This window comes from Malaya genurostris, chromosome 1 (assembly GCF_030247185.1).
Source record: "Malaya genurostris strain Urasoe2022 chromosome 1, Malgen_1.1, whole genome shotgun sequence".
Classification (NCBI taxonomy): domain Eukaryota; kingdom Metazoa; phylum Arthropoda; class Insecta; order Diptera; family Culicidae; genus Malaya; species Malaya genurostris.
This window is the reverse complement of record NC_080570.1, coordinates 135,835,109-135,852,822: the sequence shown is the minus strand read 5'-3', so window position 1 is coordinate 135,852,822 and position 17,714 is coordinate 135,835,109. Positions and strand designations below refer to the sequence as shown.

The following is a 17,714-nucleotide window of genomic DNA, read 5'->3' as shown; positions in this document are numbered from 1 at the left end:
TGGAAGTGAGAACGGTAATAAGGGCCTTTAGTCAAAATTTACAGACTTCGCGTCTGTTTAGCGAAATAGAGAAATTGCTGCCAGCAAGACATACTTGCTGACTGCAGATTTTTTTCTGATATACTGAAGTTTGCAACTCTGTCTGAAGATATTTGAAATTTTTACCTGGCATCTCCTGTTTTCTAGTCATCTAGGGGCTTTGGTTACACGTAATCGATTTCTTCCGAAAGTAGATGACTGTTATTATTTTTTGGTATGATTGAAAATAAATCAATAAGGAACAATCCCTAAAATGGACGCTTGCCACTTTGGAAAACCAACGCAATTTCAAAGCATTTTATACAGAACTTTCTTCGCTGATTCCGGAAGTGAAAGCGGAAATATCGTCATTGCCAGAGCTTCGGCCATGATACAACAAATTGTCATCTCTGATTGTGATGGAAACCATAAAACCAATTATTAACAATGTCCTATCGACCAAAAAAAAATTTATTCTCGAGTAATAAAATTCAATTTAAATTCATTAAATGTACCTAAGATACCTAAGATTTAGTAAAACCGTTCGGCTGCCACGACTTGCTCTACTAAAACACGAATATTTTTCTAATGTACTGTTAGTCAATAAACAAAAGGTATATGCGCCATGTCATCCCATTTTTAAAAACGCACAAGGTATCGATCTATTTTTTCCTAACAGGATTCTGAATGCTAGGCATCTTTCGTGAAGAAATCAGAAAAAAATCAGAAAGTACAAGTTCTTCATGATGAACTCTCCGTTGGTTTTTAGTCAGTTTTATTTCCAAATAGCCCAACTAACTTATCTTTTATGAGAAATCTTTCTACAATAGACCTGATTCTAGTAGATCAATGTAACATTTGTAGTGAACTGACTTTAATTCAGATCATCTACCAGTAACATTCAGGGTTTCAACTAAAGCAATGATTAGTTCAATTAGTTATATATTCTACCACCTTAGAACTAATCGACTAGGTTACAGATCTCATATCAAATGCAATGTAAACCCTGTAAATCTTTTAGGAAAATACTTCCTGCAAACGGCGGATAAGAACAAAGTCGACAACTTTTCCAATTTCCTACTGACTTCTCACAGAAATATGAGCATAACACAAGTATTATCTCAAGATGACATTACTGAGACAAGTTATAATGAAATAAGAGCAATCATTAGCAAACTTGATACTATGAAGGCTCCTAAGTATTTAAAAAAATATTTTTAAAACTTTATCTTATGTTAGGTTGAGACTTTGCCATCAAATTTTCAAGTGTGTGGAATACTTATTTTAAAACCTAATAAAAATACAGCAGAAGCGTCTAAATTATCCTTATTTTTCATAATGAGCTTTCATTGTGCAGTTATTGATAACAAATAAGAAAGCTCTGATGCGCTTCTTGATTGATTTAAAACCGCTGTTAAACCCTTAAAAATCATTGGACGATAGACATGGGGTGTTGGCCTAATTACCAGTGGAATGTTCAACATAGAACCTGCACGGATAAAAACCCATTGCCGATACCATGATTAAAAATTCATGAAATCAGGAAACATGTCTTCTTATGAAATTTCATGAACAAAATGATTGATATTATGAAAATTTTCATATGAGATGAGTTATTGTTCTTGTTATCAATCATTTTGCTCATGAAATCATGAATAATAACACATTTGTTATTTAAAAGATATTTTATTCAGGCCTATTTGCGTACAAGCTTTATGTGGTCGATTTAGCTGAGTTTTTAGATAAATTTTTTTTTTGTATTGGATCTCGTTGTCACCCTTTTTCTAGGGGGAGAGGAGCTTCCATTTTCCTCCTGCGAGGATTGAGGGGCAGTTTGTTCGTGGTTCGTCTCGTCATCCATTGCCGTGGTATTGTTGTTGATTTCGTTGCTAGTTGCTGTAGATGCGCCTTGTTGTACATTGTTTGCAGTTGCTGGTTGGTTGGATGGTAAGCTGTTAACTGCAGCTGGTGTACTTTGTTCTATAGGGGTTACGTTGGATGGTTTCGTTGAAGGGGATACTTCCCTGTTGTTGGTGACTGTCACAGGTGTACTGGGGTTGCTTGGGGTTGATGTGAAGGAAGCACCGTTGTCCTTTGGTATAGTTGTCTTCTTGTCCGGTTTATCACATGGCTTACCGTAGTGAACAGCTTTTAGGCAATATTGACATGTGGCCATCTGATTGTCATAGGTAACAAGTGATTTGCACGGTATTCTTGTATTCTGACCGAATGTCACATAAGAAGGTATAGGCCTCCTCAAGCGCATGCATAACAAACGTACGCCATTTAGAATACCGGGGAAAGAGTTCTTCCACTTTTCTTTTTCGATAGAGAGAATCTCTCCGTATTGGGACATAGTTGCGCGAATATAAGGATCGGGGACGCATGAGGGAAGATCATGCACACGCAATTCTATAGCACTATCTTCCATATATACTGGAATGTTGTACTTGATATTTTCATGCTCCACATAGTGCACATTATTATTGTCTTTAGCGAATTGAATTGCATCCAACTCTTTATAGAACTGGATATAAACAACATTATTGGTCTTATTGCATTGAAGCAGACCCTGTCAGCTAGAAGCGATCTCAATATTCAGTTCAGCAACGCCATCGCACGGCGTCTCATTCAACATGTCATGTCAATTGTATGGGTGCACAGTCCTGCTATTTTGGCGCGCACGAATTTGACATTCCTCTCCTCTACTTCTATGTATGAGATTCGATGCGGACTCACCTGAGGGCGACATGCTCGCAAAAAAGGATGTTGCCAATGATTTGTTCGGGAAATGTGAGAGCTGGATATCTTGTTAATATGATGTCTTTGATTGAAGTAAATGCACACGTTTAATGTCAAGATGCATTTGCTCCTTAAGCAAACCTTCAAGTTCTCGTATCGAAGGTCGAATTTTGCACTGTCTGAAGTCAACAATAATTGTATTCTTTCGTACCGGCGGTAGCTTTTGTTCGTTTGGTTCACTCATTTCGAGATCGTTCTATTGTTCACTACACAATACTGTACTTGATTTCTTCTGTCCCGAACGTAAGCGGTTTTGGTTAATCGACTGACTTGGTTGAGATGTACGAGCGAACTGAATAATAACACATGATTGACATGTTTCATGATTTCATGATTTTTAATCGTGGTACCGGCAATCGACTTTTATCTACAACAATAAGTTGTTTCAAAACTTTTACTGAACATCTCGATACCTTTCACTTGATGAAAAAAAATCATGATGCTAACAACTGTCACTCATTTTTGAGCTAGAAATATTTTTCTCGGTTTTTCACTAAAATTTAGACGAATTGAAAATATTCACCTTAGAATTTTTTCGATGATAAGCACTGTTCACGCGATTTTTTAAGCTCCAAAATTAACTGTCAGAACTAAAAATGGTCGGAAAACAAAAGTTATAATACGGGAGAAAAACAGTGGCATACCTCCAAATTGTCGGTAATACAGAAGCTTTCAAAAGCTACCACCGAATAAGGCGCGTTAGTTCTCGGCCAAGTTTCGTGACCATAGAGAACAATCAGTATAAAAGTTGTTTTATAGATGGCCAATTTCGTACTTTACTCGTCACCGTCTATATTCGTGGTGGGAGACGTAGTGTTTCTTATTTAGAGCCTTTTCCTCTCATGAATTTTGTTTTCGACGCGTTTATGGCCAGTCCGATACGCCTAGCTTCGGCTTTCAGTTCTATGTGTGTTTCCATCATCTTCTCAAGGTTATGTGTCACATTGAAAATATCGTTAGAGAAGCCGAGATGTGTACGGACTTTCGGAAGATCGTACTACTCGTGTCGATCCTCGCTCTTCGAATTACACCTTTCATAGCAATATTAAACAAAAAAATTAAAAAAAGGCTATCACCATACCGTAGCTCTCTTCGAGATTCGAAGACACTTGGGCGTAACACATCACTCTATCCGATGTTGCACTGACCAGTCGCATCGATTTAGTTATAAAAAATAAGGATACATTGACTTTTGGTTTAACAAACGAATTACGAATCACGTAGACCATCATGCAAAAATCGCACACCTGGTAATTTATGTGCATGATAAATATAATTCTCTCTAAGATTGCATTGTAGAATAACATTCGTTATATTCATTTAGTTCCATACAAATGCTCACCAATTCATAGTCTGGATGCGAAAAAATAAATAGATAAACCAAGTAGATATACCTTATGATACAAAAAAGAACCGGAATTTTATAAAAAAAACGCAAAATTTCAATTTTTAATAAATTTATTTATTATCGCCTTGAAAGTACTCTCCTCCTGCGGCATTACATGCATGCCAACGCTTGATCCCATTTTTCATACAAGTTTTCTAGTCCGCCGAAGGTATGGCCTTTAGTTCACGCAGCGAATTCTCTTTTATAATCTCTATGGTCTCAAAACGCGTTCCCCGCAATGGCAATTTGAGTCTGGGGAAGAGGAAAAAGTTACACGGGGCCATATCTAGAGAGTACGATGCTTCGTTGATGATATTGGTTGAATTTTTGGCCAAAAACTGCGACACAAACAACGCTGTTTTTGAATGGAATTCAGCTTTTTTAGCACCAGCCGAGAAGCGACGCGTTTCAAACCCAAAACATCAGTTAAAATGTGTTCGGCTGATCCACAAGAGAAGCCCAACAACACAGCAATCTCTCTAATCGGTACAGAACGATTTTGCAACATGATTTGCTTCGCCGATGCAATGTTTTCTTCAGTAACAGATGTTGTTGGGCGGCCAGGGATCTCATCATGATCCAAGCTTGTACGACAACCTTTGATGCGTTTATACCACTCGTATGCTTGTGTTTTTCCTAGACACGATTCACCAAAGGCCTTTTCTAACATTTTCAACGTTTTGGAACACTTAAATCCATTTGCAACACAAAATTTGATGCACGCACGTTGTTCTAAATTTTCATCCATTATAAAAATCGCCACACGAAAATTTTTCAACTTCTTTGTATAGACGCCAAACAAAAACTAATCGTACGATATGCGTCAAAATTTGACAGAATGTGTATAAAAATGTTGCCAACGTTGAGAGAATAAAAGTTTACCGATTGGACAAGCGCGGGAATTTTAAAATGATTTTTTTTCCTCTAAATATTGTATGTTGATTTCGTCTTAATTTTATTATCTGTTTTGTTTTTTAATTGAATATTTTTCCGGTTTATATCAGGAATCATGTGAGAAAATCGAAATCATAAGAGACAAAGCAAGGCTACGTTTTTCATTTGGCAAACATCAACGTTACATTTTGTATGAATATATCTGTATGTATTCTTACATTGATGTGACTGTTGTTGTTAGAAAAATATTCCGAGAGCTAGCGTGAACCGAAAAATAAATTTGACTGTGAATTTGGAACACCATCTATCGAAAATTTGAAAAAAAATTGTTCAACATCTTTGATCAATTTGTTTCTTAGATATAACAACACAATCTGTATTGATTCATCTAAATATTTTGAGTAAGACGATTTTGCAAACGATTTAAAAAAAAACGAAAAATCATTCCGCGGTATTTGAAAGAATTCGTGATAGAGTTTGTTGTGTGTTTCAATTCTGAAAAATGTTCAGATTCTGAAAAATCGAAACTTAATGAACGCAAGTAAACACGTTATTTTAGGTGTCGTCGTTTTTCAAAAACATATTTTAATTGTTAATGATTCAGATTGAAAGAAACTCGTGGTGCTTTTCACTGTTTTTCTATTCAAATGTGTATCATTTGAGACATTAGTTTAAATTGCGTAGAAAACACGTTCATATTTGAAATCTTCACATTTAAAAACATAACGCCTGAATAATTGTTGCTAAGATTTTCATCGTAGCAGTAACACGCCTGAAGTTATACCCATCAACGTAAAGTGCGTTACGCCAAAATTTTAATCATGGTGTATTATCATAACATGAAAATATACTATTTTCCCCAAATCATGACTCTTTTTATTGATTTCTAGAATCGGAATTTCGCCGTGTATGAATGAATCTAATTGTAAATATTATTATTCGCAAACAATCTGAGCACTTAGAGTAGAATAAGTAGAGTAGAATGCCTTAGCCATCGTCATAAATTTGTATTTATTATGTGAACCTAAAAATTGTTACATTTTTAAAGTCATTGTTCGCAGTCCTGTCTTGTATATAACCCTATGTTTTTTCCTGGTATCCGAAATAACGTGTGTGTGTGCTACGTATGCGACTACATAGGACGATTTCGTCTTACGTGACTCTTGATCAGATCAGGAGGTATTCATGTAACTCACTGGCAGTCTACGAGAATCAGCCAACTACATGTCAATAATAAAAAACAAACATGTTTCATCCGTTCAGTATGGGTATCTAATAAATCCCGTAATTTTGGTTTAACAAATAAAAACAATGTAATCACCGAACAATCCTCACCTACTAACGCATCAACGGCCACCATTGTGAAAGGAGACAAACTCGCTATAACTAACATCGACTACAACGTTTCGAATGATCAGAAGACGAATCAGCCCCAAAACAACGACTCCGATGTCTCCCCGGTGAACGACCAAAAAGCTTAAAGCCGGGTAAAATATATGATATAAAAACCGACTCCGAAAATTATGATCTATGATTTTCGTAACTGCGGGAGTTCAAGCCAAGTGTCAAAAAAACGAATGAATCGGTCGTATTCGATAAATTTTTTCGAGAATATTTTTTCTTGTCGTCTTTATCGGTACGTTTATTGTAAATGATTCATGTTTGATATTTGTCGAAACAGGAAACTCTTTCTGTCAAAACACTTTCGACTGAGAGAAGCCATGAGTTACTATAAATGATCTATGTTCAGTTGATGAAGAAACGATTCGTTCATTTGCAGTTATTGTTAACGAACAAATCATGCGATATGGCAGTAAATTGTACTTCAAGATTGACACATTTATCACCATTCAAAGTTGAGATCAATCACGTCAAGTAGGTTTGTGAACAGCCTCCTTACTTGGCTTGAAAATTGCAATTGAAAAATCCAAATCCAAGCAGCACGGTTACAGACATAATCCGATAACGATTAGCTCTAGTTTAGAATCAGAAAGAATGTCCTTATCAAAGTCATAGTAGTTTGCTCTTGTTAAGTTATTTAAATCGACTAGCTTACGTAAATATCAATTTGCAATATGATGATTTTGATGATCGAAAACATTAAAACAATTTTCGAACCGTTTTATCAAGCCAACTCCATATGGCACGTTTACCCCGCAATGAACTAAATTTGAAAAGCAGCTGTTTCCGCTTAAAATGACACCACCAAACAAAAGTGATTTCAATTAGTAAATGCACCTGAATGTAGACAAAGCGTCCCTACCCAGTGCACTTCACCAAAACAAAATCGGATAATTGAATAACGTGATCGAGTGACCTTATTAAAAAGCCAACATAGGAAATGATGATAATTGAGGTCGGTTCAGTTACCGTTGCCGTGGATGGGAGGAGAAGGCAGCGTGTTTGGGGCGGTAACGATCCTTTAAACAACGAGAAAGAGCAATTACCTCGGCTGCACATAGACTTAATCAACCGAGGGCCGGGTTACAGCGTGATGTCGTGTGCGGAAGGAAGGATAAAAAAAAATATTCGACATATGGGCGTATATTGAGGTGGTTAGGAACGAATGGGGCGTTATTAGATTGCAATTGATTTTAATGGAGGTGCACGGTTTCCACCTGACTTGTGGAATTGGGTCTAGTGATTGGGCTACTTGAGATAATTATGATAGATGTTTACGCTTGCATCGACTGGGGAAGAGTTTTGGAGGGCCCGTCATTTATCACGTCAAGTAGAGAACAGTCAAATTGACAGATACGAGGCATAATCGTAACACTTTTTAACTTGTGCACTGTAGTTTCGGTTTAATAGTCATTTGCCTATCAGTGCGTACAGTAAAAAATGTTCGTGATATTCCGTCAGCTACGAAGTTCGCACTTTGCCTAATCTGTAGCTAGAGTTTTGCGTGCAGGAAAATGTGTTGCTGTTGAAATTCATTGAATGTTATGCCTTACTTATGGACCTACTGTATTACGTAAAGGAAAGATTAGATAATGATTTCAAATATGGACGAATCAATGCTCACGACAAAGCGCGGAGTAGTAATACTGGTATTCTAACCGATAAAATAGTGCACCTGGTGGACCAAAAACTGCGATCTAATCGTTGGTTGGCGATGAATGTCTCGGCCGATGACTCATCTACTGTCTGCAAATTTGTGGCGGAAATCTTCTATGAAGAGGAGTTACGGAAGTGGACCATCTGTTAATGGTCACAAAACCGTCACAAGGTTTCTTTCTTTCGATACTGCAGTAAAGACAAGGCACATCAAAAGTGTGCATGTAAACAATAGAGATGATCGGGTAAGCATCGTTTCAAACCCGAACCTGACACGTACCCGATCGAAAAAAAATAACTTTTATCCGTACCCGACCCGATTCCGAGATTAATTTTTCTTCCAAACCCGAATCCGACCCGTACCCGAAAAGGACCAAATTTTTTAACCAGAACCCGTACCCGTAGAAAAAGGAAAAAAATCGTCATCCCGACACGAATTCGACAAACATATTTTTTCTGTACCCGAACCCATCCAATACTAACTATACGTTTGCTCAGTAGTTTATGTTTAGCCGTTGGGTGGCGTTAACAATTCAAAATAAACTGCTAATGCAATGATAAGTCGAAAACGTAATTGATCTCGAAAGCCAGTAGTCATATGATCGAGCTTGCAAGCAAGAAAAAATTCTTAGTGGAGCAATTCCAGGAATGAGTAGAAAAAGTGTGACAACGAGTAAACGGTTAAAAATTTATTTTATCTAATAAAAACATGGCTCATTCGGCCACGTAAAGCTTGTACGCGAATTGGCCAGAATAAACAACAGAATATTAGAATATTATTCTACAGGTTAAAGGTAATAAATTTGTTCATGATATCCTTTCTTCTAAAAGTAGCTGTTCTTAAGATACTTGGATATTTAATTATAACACCATTTTTTATATTTCCATGAATTGTTTATTTGTTTGCTATATCTACAATTATTACATTACGATCGTATGACTTTCCTCATAAGCCCGCCTACGACAGCGATCACAAATGCTTAACGTGGTATTCAATTTAACCTTGCACTTTTGAGCATCAAATTTTCCAATTATGGTTTCTGTTAATTAGAAAAATTTTCCGGAACACACAAAACCAGGAAAAGGTTTACAACACTTTGGGAAAACCACATTGTAGTATTGTAACTGTTTCGAAAGAGATTTGTTATAAACTGATATTCTGTTCTAGGTAAGCAATTCGCCGGTACGTACGTTAGTTGTAAACAGTAGGTAGTCAACTGGCACACCTCTTCAATTCTACATGTGTTTATTCGTTTTGACGTAGTTACGTTAGTTCTACTGTTTAAACGATTATCTTTCAACGATAACTTGAAATGTCGAATATATATGTAAATTGTTTTAGCTGTAACTTCTTCATTTTTCAAAAGGTACGGATGGAATAGCCATCAATCTGTAGGTTTTTATAACAGTTTAAAAAAAACTTTCAAAAGAAATTAAAACCCTGATTATTTTTAAATTTCACTTTCTCGGATTGTTTTGTAATTATTGAGAAAAAAATCATTTTTTTTCAGTGTATATTTTTTTAGAGTGCCCAATCGATTCCCTACAACTTCTTCCTGGGCGCCATTTTTGTACAATTTACGGTTTCCGAGTTACAACGATTTGAAAAAGGCAATTTTTATGGAATGCAAAAATACATACGCCCTTTTTAACAATCAGTCGTGAGTCGGATTGACCTAACCATCGGTTCAAAACTTATGGTTTGCCATACTGAAGCCATGTGCAAAGTTTCATCCAAATCGGAGAAGGTCGAGTCTGATGATCTGCTAAGCATTCCTGGAATTGCTCAGTGTCAGCATGTTTTTAAGCGATCGCAGCGCAATATCTGAAAAACTGCCGGGTTACATACACTTTTACCCACACCAACTAGGCTATGTTGCCCACATGAACATTGGCTACATACTGGGAGAAATGTCAAGTACAAGTACGATCACCAGTCAAGTATTTGTTTTATCACTTATTCACTCACATTGCTCGAATATTCTGAAACAAGAGCTCGAATCCAGATAAAAAGAAATAATTGTCTATGGAACCATACAAAGTTCGATAAAATCTTGCGATGTTACTTCTTTTAATATGAACAATCATGAAGTTTTCCATTCCAAGCAAATTTACATGTAAAATGGTTTGATGTGAAAGAGACATAGCTTCAGATTCAATAAAATAAAAAAAAATCGGTACCAACTGTGACTTGAACCGAGAACCATCAGAACACAAAATACGTTCATTAATCGGCTGACCCACATAATTGTTTTGTGATTGTGTCTAAAATCCATTTGAGCATATTTCGAACCTAAACCCTCTTCAAATGTTATATTTATTTGATTTGAACTAGAAATTTATTTTTATTTTGGGTTAAATACACTGAAGTCCTTTTCAAACGGTTTTTTATGCGATCCATAGTCGACTATATAATTTTTTTTTGATTACACCAGACCTGGACATTTGGTTTAAAAAAATTCTTCAATTTTACGGTTTTTTTCTACGCGGATTTCCGACGTTACGCGGTCTCAAATTCTCGAAATCCAAAGTCAACACTATTTTTTTTTTAAAGATTTCATGCTCAACCCAGTAGTTCCGGAACCGGAAGTCGGATCTAGATGAAATTCCGAAATTTTATTTAGTGTAAGACTCTTTGCTTAAATCTAAATTTATGAATATCGGCCAAACCAAATCTGAGAAAATAGTCTGAGTTTCATTTTGGACTCTTTAAACACTATTTCGGGAACCAGGACAGCCGGAATTAGTTTGATATGCCGTCTACTAACAATGACTAACGGTTGGAATAGTTTCGAGCTCAGTTTAGAATTTTTCCACGCTTTTGGCTTCGTCGCTGAAAGTGACGCTATACATTTTTTAACACTCTTCATCCTGTAATTCCGAAACCGAAAGTTGTATTCGGATGAAATTCTAAGGCTCTGTATGGGACCATAAGGCCTTTGATTTGAGCCTAAGTTTGTGGAAATCGGTCACGCTATATCTGAGGAAAAAGAGAAAGTAATGAACTTTGGTGTTAGTTTTCATTTTCTTTATAGCGTGTAAGAAGTCGAACAAAGCCCGCTGTGTGCATTGTGCATTGTAGAGGCCAGCAACCAATAGCAATAGCAGGCTTAGGAACCATAAGACCTTTCATTCGAATCTAAGTTGGTGAAAATCTGTTTAGCCATCTCTAAAAAAAATAAGTGCATATGCATACACACACGACATTTGCTCAGTTCGTCGAGCTCCGGGCCTCGGTGAAAAAGCATAACCTTTCTATAAGTAGATATATAAAAAACATACTTAAGCCGACTAACTAGGCTACGATGCCCAAATGAACATTGGCTACGCAGAACCGAGGCCATCATCGAAATGGTGGGTTTTATTTTGTGAGAAATGTGTAGTTCAAGTACAATCACCAGTCGAGTATTTGTTGGCTTGGATCACAGGCTTGAAAGACAGGGTTTTTTTCGTTACGGAATTCGCATGATGGGCAAAAGTAGTAACTGGCAACGGACCCTGTTCCAATCATTTTATTTTACAATATAGCCTCCAATCGAAAAAAAAATCTGTTTCAGTTTGTGACAACAGTTCTGTCGTGACTGATAAATCAAGTCTGAGAGCCGGACATGGATAAAATTCATTAACCATAAGACGACCTTTGATTTGAATTTTAGTCTGTGAAAATTGTTGAAACTATTGAGAAATCGAAATGAATTCTATTTAAAAATGATCAGTTTCATGAAATTTACTGCTTTTCATTTTGTCACGTTTAAAAAGTCGTTCTTTAGATCGATTTTTTTCACTTATCTTCCTGTAATTCCGGGACCAAAAGTCGAATGTAAATAAAATCTATACGGTTCTATAAACCTATAATTTGAATCTAAGTTTGTTAGATTCGGTTGAAAGATGGAAGAATCACCAGGTTCGTAAATGGGTTCCACACAAACTGAACCAATGACAGATGGAAAAGCAAAAAACTCAGTGCGAAATTTCTCGCTAGGAAAGAAGTTTTTTGCATCGAATTACAACTAACGTCGAAAAGTGGATGTATTTTGAGAATCCGAAACGCAAAAAAATGATGGGTTACGTCAGGAAAACTTCAAAATGGAGTTCATTTTCTTTTCTCTGTATCGGCTCAACTAATTTTCTCAAACTTATATTGAAAGGTAAAGAATTACGATCCTATACAGAATTCCTGAATTTTGTACGGATCACACTTTCGATCACGGAATTACAGGATGATGGGTATTTGAAATTTCAAACCAACCCCTGCACACTTCGTAGGGCAATAATATTAGATTAGATGTATAAAATCAAAACTACTTATCAATTTTAATGATTATTGAAGAAAAATATCATTATAATGCTCTATGATAGTGGCCTCAACCTTTTTATATCGCGGACAACAGGACAAAATATATAAAACCGATGGTTTGCCGAAACGCAAAAAGGCAGCGTACAATTTACCATCCGAAAAAAAACTCTAAATTCACGCTACAGACTCATAACGATTATTAACGGTAATAGAAAAGTTAAACGGATGAGAAAATGATGTTCAAATCGAAATGGCATAGCAGTGGGCATCATTGGAATGCGTGGAATGAAAACTTTTTCTTCTTCTAATTTGCCATTCAAAATTAACTTTTGAACTTTTAACTTTTTTCTGTACTTGTTACTCTATTGCCTGCACTTTATTTTGTACTTGTGTGCTTGTTTCTGTAATTTGTGAGTTTTTTCCTGTACTTTCTGTGCTTGTTTCAGAATTTGTTCCTGTACGTTCTATACCTGCTCCAGTATTTTCTGTATTTGGTCCTGTAACTTTTGTACTTATATCTCTACCATCTGCTCATTTTGTACCTTTTCCTGCACTCAATTGTGCCAGTACTTCCTATACTTGTTTCCCTCATTTCTGCACTTGGGTTTGTACTTTCTGCACTTATTACTGTACCTTCTTGATTTTTTCCTGAGCTTAGCTTCTGTACTCGTTCCTTTTATTTCTGTACCTGTTGCTGTCCCTGTGAATTTCTCACAGCTCAAAAATTATCTTTGGATGGAAATTATTTCGAATACTCTAAAATTAGAATAATCGAACGACCCTCATGATTGCTCGCGATCAGTGAAGTAGAATGGTAGAGTGTTCTGTAAAAATGAATCATCTGACAATTGTTCTTGATTCGATCTCAACATTTGTCCCCAATTCAGGTACACACGTACACTTCGCACTTTAAAGCAGTTTTTTCCTGCTCGTAAAAGTTCCAAATGATTCAAGCAAAATACAACAGAATCAGTTTGACGGTTTATCAGTAAGAGAGTGAATCATTCGAATAGGTAAAACATGTCGATGAGTTCCCAAATCTCGGTTCAATCGATGTAATTTAAAAACAGAAGGCAAACGGGATGGTTCGAGTACATTGGACGAAACTGTTCATAGTTACTTAAATGCAAATAGTTTGAAATTTCGGAATACTCTGGGTTGATATAATTCGAATCGCGTTTGGGCCAATTGAAGACGTTTGGACTCAAATAAACAACCGAACTTGCAATTTGAAGCAATTGACGAAATTTTCGAGCCTAAAACCTCCGCATAAACGTCACCTTTCGAACAAAAAAAATCATTTGAAGATCGCATACCAGAGAACATTAGCAACACACACTTTTTTTGCTATTATTTTATATATATACTAGCGGATCCCTGCACACTTCGTAGCGCAATAACATTAGATTAAATGTAAACAAATAAAAACTACTTTCAATAAATTTTAATGTTATTGAAAATATACAGTGGTTTTTATATCGCGGAGCACAGCTACTCTGTGATAAACAACATTTTATTGTTTCTCTATTATCGGTAAAAATATATAAAAGCCGATGGATTGCCGACACTTTGACAGGCAACATAAAATGTTTCATATAAAAACTCATGGGATAAACTCCTAACCTTGAGCCCTTGAGATTTATTAAAGGTAACAAAAAAGCCTACCAGATGGGAAACTGACGTTTGCATTCGAATGGCGTATCAATTGGTATCACTGGAATGCGTGGAATATAAACTTTTTACCTTTGAATTTGTCAGGTAAAATTGTTCCCTCAATAACATTTGCTCTTAACCTTTTAACTTTGATCTGTTTTGCTGCATTTGCTTCTGTACTTTCTGTACTTTTTACTGTATTTTCTGTACCTGTTCCCATTTTTTCTGTACCTGCAACTGTCCCGGCGAAATTCGTACCACTCAAAAATTATCTTTGGATGGAAATTATTTCATACACTCACAAAATCAGAGTAGTCAAACGACCTATGTAGGAGTTGGTTTCAGAAGAGCGTGGTCGTGAATGCTCGCGATCAGTGAAGAAATTCTAACAGTTGTTTTATCGCGTACAGTGGATAGTCTTGTTTTTCATATTTTGTCAAAATAAATCAACGATTGTTTTTAATTCGATCTCAGCAATTTTTCGAAATAGGTAATGTAAAATCTGTACTTTAAAGCAACGCTGAGAGAAAAATGTGCTCAAAGCAATGTTGTGAAACAGAAGAAATACATGCCTGAAAATAATTGATATAATATAGATCGTGTCTGCGCTAATTGAAAACGCTTGGGCTCAAATGAACCGGTCTTGAAATTTGAAACATTTCACAAAACTTGGAAGTCGTTTTGAGAAAAACAGGCACAAAATGTCCAAACAAAAGCACAATGACTTCCTCCAAAAGTTTCAAACCATTATTTACGCTATTAATGTATTTATCTGAAAGTAGCAATATTTGAAAGGAGTTTCGCTTGCTCGTAACAGCGATTATGATCTTATGTAGAGCTATTGTACCAATTATCATCTCATTAGTAGAGTCGCCATATCATTTCACCGATAGCTCGACTTATATAGAATCAACGAATTGTGATAAAATTGGAAACAATATCCGTGTTTCGAGTCTAAAAAGAAATACCACAGGCAGAGATAGTTCGAAAATAGTTCTGTTATAGCGACGACGAAAAAACTCGAAACGAATGCACCTATTTTCAACTTACCCTAAAAGTCAATCTATCAAATTTAGGCTGAAAAAAATCCTTCGAATTGTTCTTTCTGAATGAAATTTTAGTGCATTGTGACAGTAATAATTACATCCATCGTGAAGATAGATTCACATTTCTGGAATTTTCTGGAAACAACGAATCATAAAATAACGTGATCTCACTAATAACTATCTTTTCTTATGTTCGTTCTATAACTTAACTTGACAGCCTTGAACACTATTTAAATAAGGGAAAATGGAAACCTGTATGCTGTTCATTTGGCGCCCAAACTTCATTGAACATGTGATTTGAAATAACAAAACACGTGAATTAAGTAGGATCAGTAAAATTTGAACACAAATCATCTAGTCTGGCGCCAAACTTCTTTTCTCTTCGACGACTCAACCGATTTTCTCAAACATAGATTCAAATTAAAGGTCTTACGCTTCTATACAAATTTTTGTCCGGATGTGACTTCCGGATCCGAAATTATAGGGTGAAATGTGTTGGCAGTTTCAAACCGTCATTTAGACCGTCGCAATGAAACACGACAAAAAATCTTCTAATTTTGGAACGAAACTATTTAGATTTGTAGGGTTATGCTAATGTACGACCGATCTACATTAGGGACTGGTCGGTCTGATGTTAATCAATAGCTGACTAGGATGATTAATTGATTCTAGCTTAAACAATCTATTAATTATCTGCGTAATTTCAGCAGAAGCACCAGCTCAAGGTCAATGTACAACTATTTAAGATATAGCTAAGCAATGTCCAACCAAGCGTCCCCTTCGAAACGTACGATCAATCACTTCTTTCCGAAACATTCAGATAAACCAGATGTCACTGACCAACTAGTCCGACGGACGTGACACAATGTTTGTTTTCGTTTTTATTCCATCAAGCAGCTTGGTTTCGTTGCATAAGAAATATTTTACTGCACGTGTTATCAACCCTATTCTTTGTTTCGGACTAACATTTCGACAAACACCTCATATATAATACATAATTATAACGGCCTCGGACAAAGCACCCACCACCCCCACCGGTACACAAAGTAGGAATCGGAAGAACTCTACGCTGTCCCATTTCTTTATGGTCGATTCAAATTTACCGACCTCGTAAAATATCCGTTATACAAGAAAAGAGCCAATTTACCAACCTTTTTTTTGTCGTTCGATAGCAGGCAGGTTGTTAGATAGCTCCAGCACTAGACGCCAACTGCATCCGACCTTTTTCCTTTGGATTTGATCCTGCTGCGAAGTACGGCAAATGCTCCCACTTCGGACCACGAATGTTTTATGTAATCTCTAGCTCTTAGAACACTAAACCCTCGGTACACCAAATGGAAATTCGTCAACAGTGCTTAGTGGTTAGGCACCACTGGCCATGAAACTTTCGGGGAAGGAACAGCACTTTCCACCAGCCTAGAGCCTAGAGAGCCTAGCCAGCACGTACAATCGGGTACAACACTAACCGTATCCTGCCTGCAAGGTGAACGAGCAGGCGGCAGCAGGAAGCCTTAATTGGTAAATGTAACACAAACAAAATGAGGCGAGAAATTTTCATCCTTTTTCTTTCCACATTATTCAAATCTAATTAAAGACCTATTCACTCGCACGGTTAGCTGGAACTGTCAAGGCGACGCAGTACTGCAAAGATTATTCAAGGCTGCCTTCACACTAATTGTATTTACATATACGTTTGATTAATCTTCTTTGCTCTTCACCACCACACTCAGTATTGAGAAAATGCCAATTCTATTTCACTCGTTTAACGGCTGCTGCTGTTACAACACTGGATCTTCCTTTCACGGCGACTGTCCTTCCTTCTAGTAGCGTAGCGATGGTGAAATAAGTGATTTTCCTTTCCAAATTGCAATCAGTACTGGCTATTCGTAATCATTTCAATTGGCAGATACAAAACACATGTAATTTCACCACACAGCAACGAAAAAAAAACTCTAGCAACCCGTTGTGGAGCCACTACGGGGGGCCAGGAGCAGTCCTGTTATCGGTTGTTGCTTGCTATTCGTCCCGAGTGTGACTGAGGAAAATTTTTGCCCTTTCCTTCCTACTGCACACTGCTGTGGCGCGCGGGTTTGGTGTGTCGGTCGTCCCTGATGTGGGAGGCCTGCGACTAATGATCATCGAGAGTGATGAGCTCTGGTGCCGCCGCTCTCAGCGGATAAGCAGCAACTCCGCTGGTTGTGTTTGGCTGGTTGCCTATAGTTTGTTTGTTTGTTTGTTTTTCGATTGGAACTCAGCGCGAGAGTGAGTGCCGTCGAACATCAGAGATAACCGAAAATACCAGCTATAGGGAATCTTGAAAAATGCCGTCTTCCGCCTCTGTTCAGAGGCACAGCACTGTTTTGCCGTGTAGGAGTTTACGTTGTTTGGTTACATGGGAAGAAGATTACGATCGCAGGGTTGTTCACAGGGTTTCCTAAATGTGCGTTGTTATCTCCTCGGAAGAGATTCATGATGCACCAACGGCTATTAGTTTCAGCGATAAGATATGGTACCGGATGATTAGCGTTTGTTAGATGAACAATCTTAATTTACCTGCAAA

At 36.9% G+C, this 17,714-nt stretch overlaps 1 protein-coding gene across 8 annotated transcripts in view; it reads right to left on the bottom strand.

The window, feature by feature from the left end:
• The window catches only part of LOC131425855 (protein retinal degeneration B), a 115,826-nt gene that overhangs the window by 57,111 nt on the left and 41,001 nt on the right, over positions 1–17,714 (bottom strand). For 6 of the 8 annotated variants that reach the window (XM_058588094.1, XM_058588099.1, XM_058588101.1 and 3 more), the window contains exon 2: positions 16,306–17,707. The exons of 1 other annotated variant lie outside the window; for it this stretch is intronic. The gene's annotated coding sequence lies outside the window, so the exon portion shown is untranslated. The remainder of the gene's footprint in view (positions 1–16,305; positions 17,708–17,714) is intronic. One more of the 8 variants, XM_058588097.1, reaches the window with a different exon arrangement.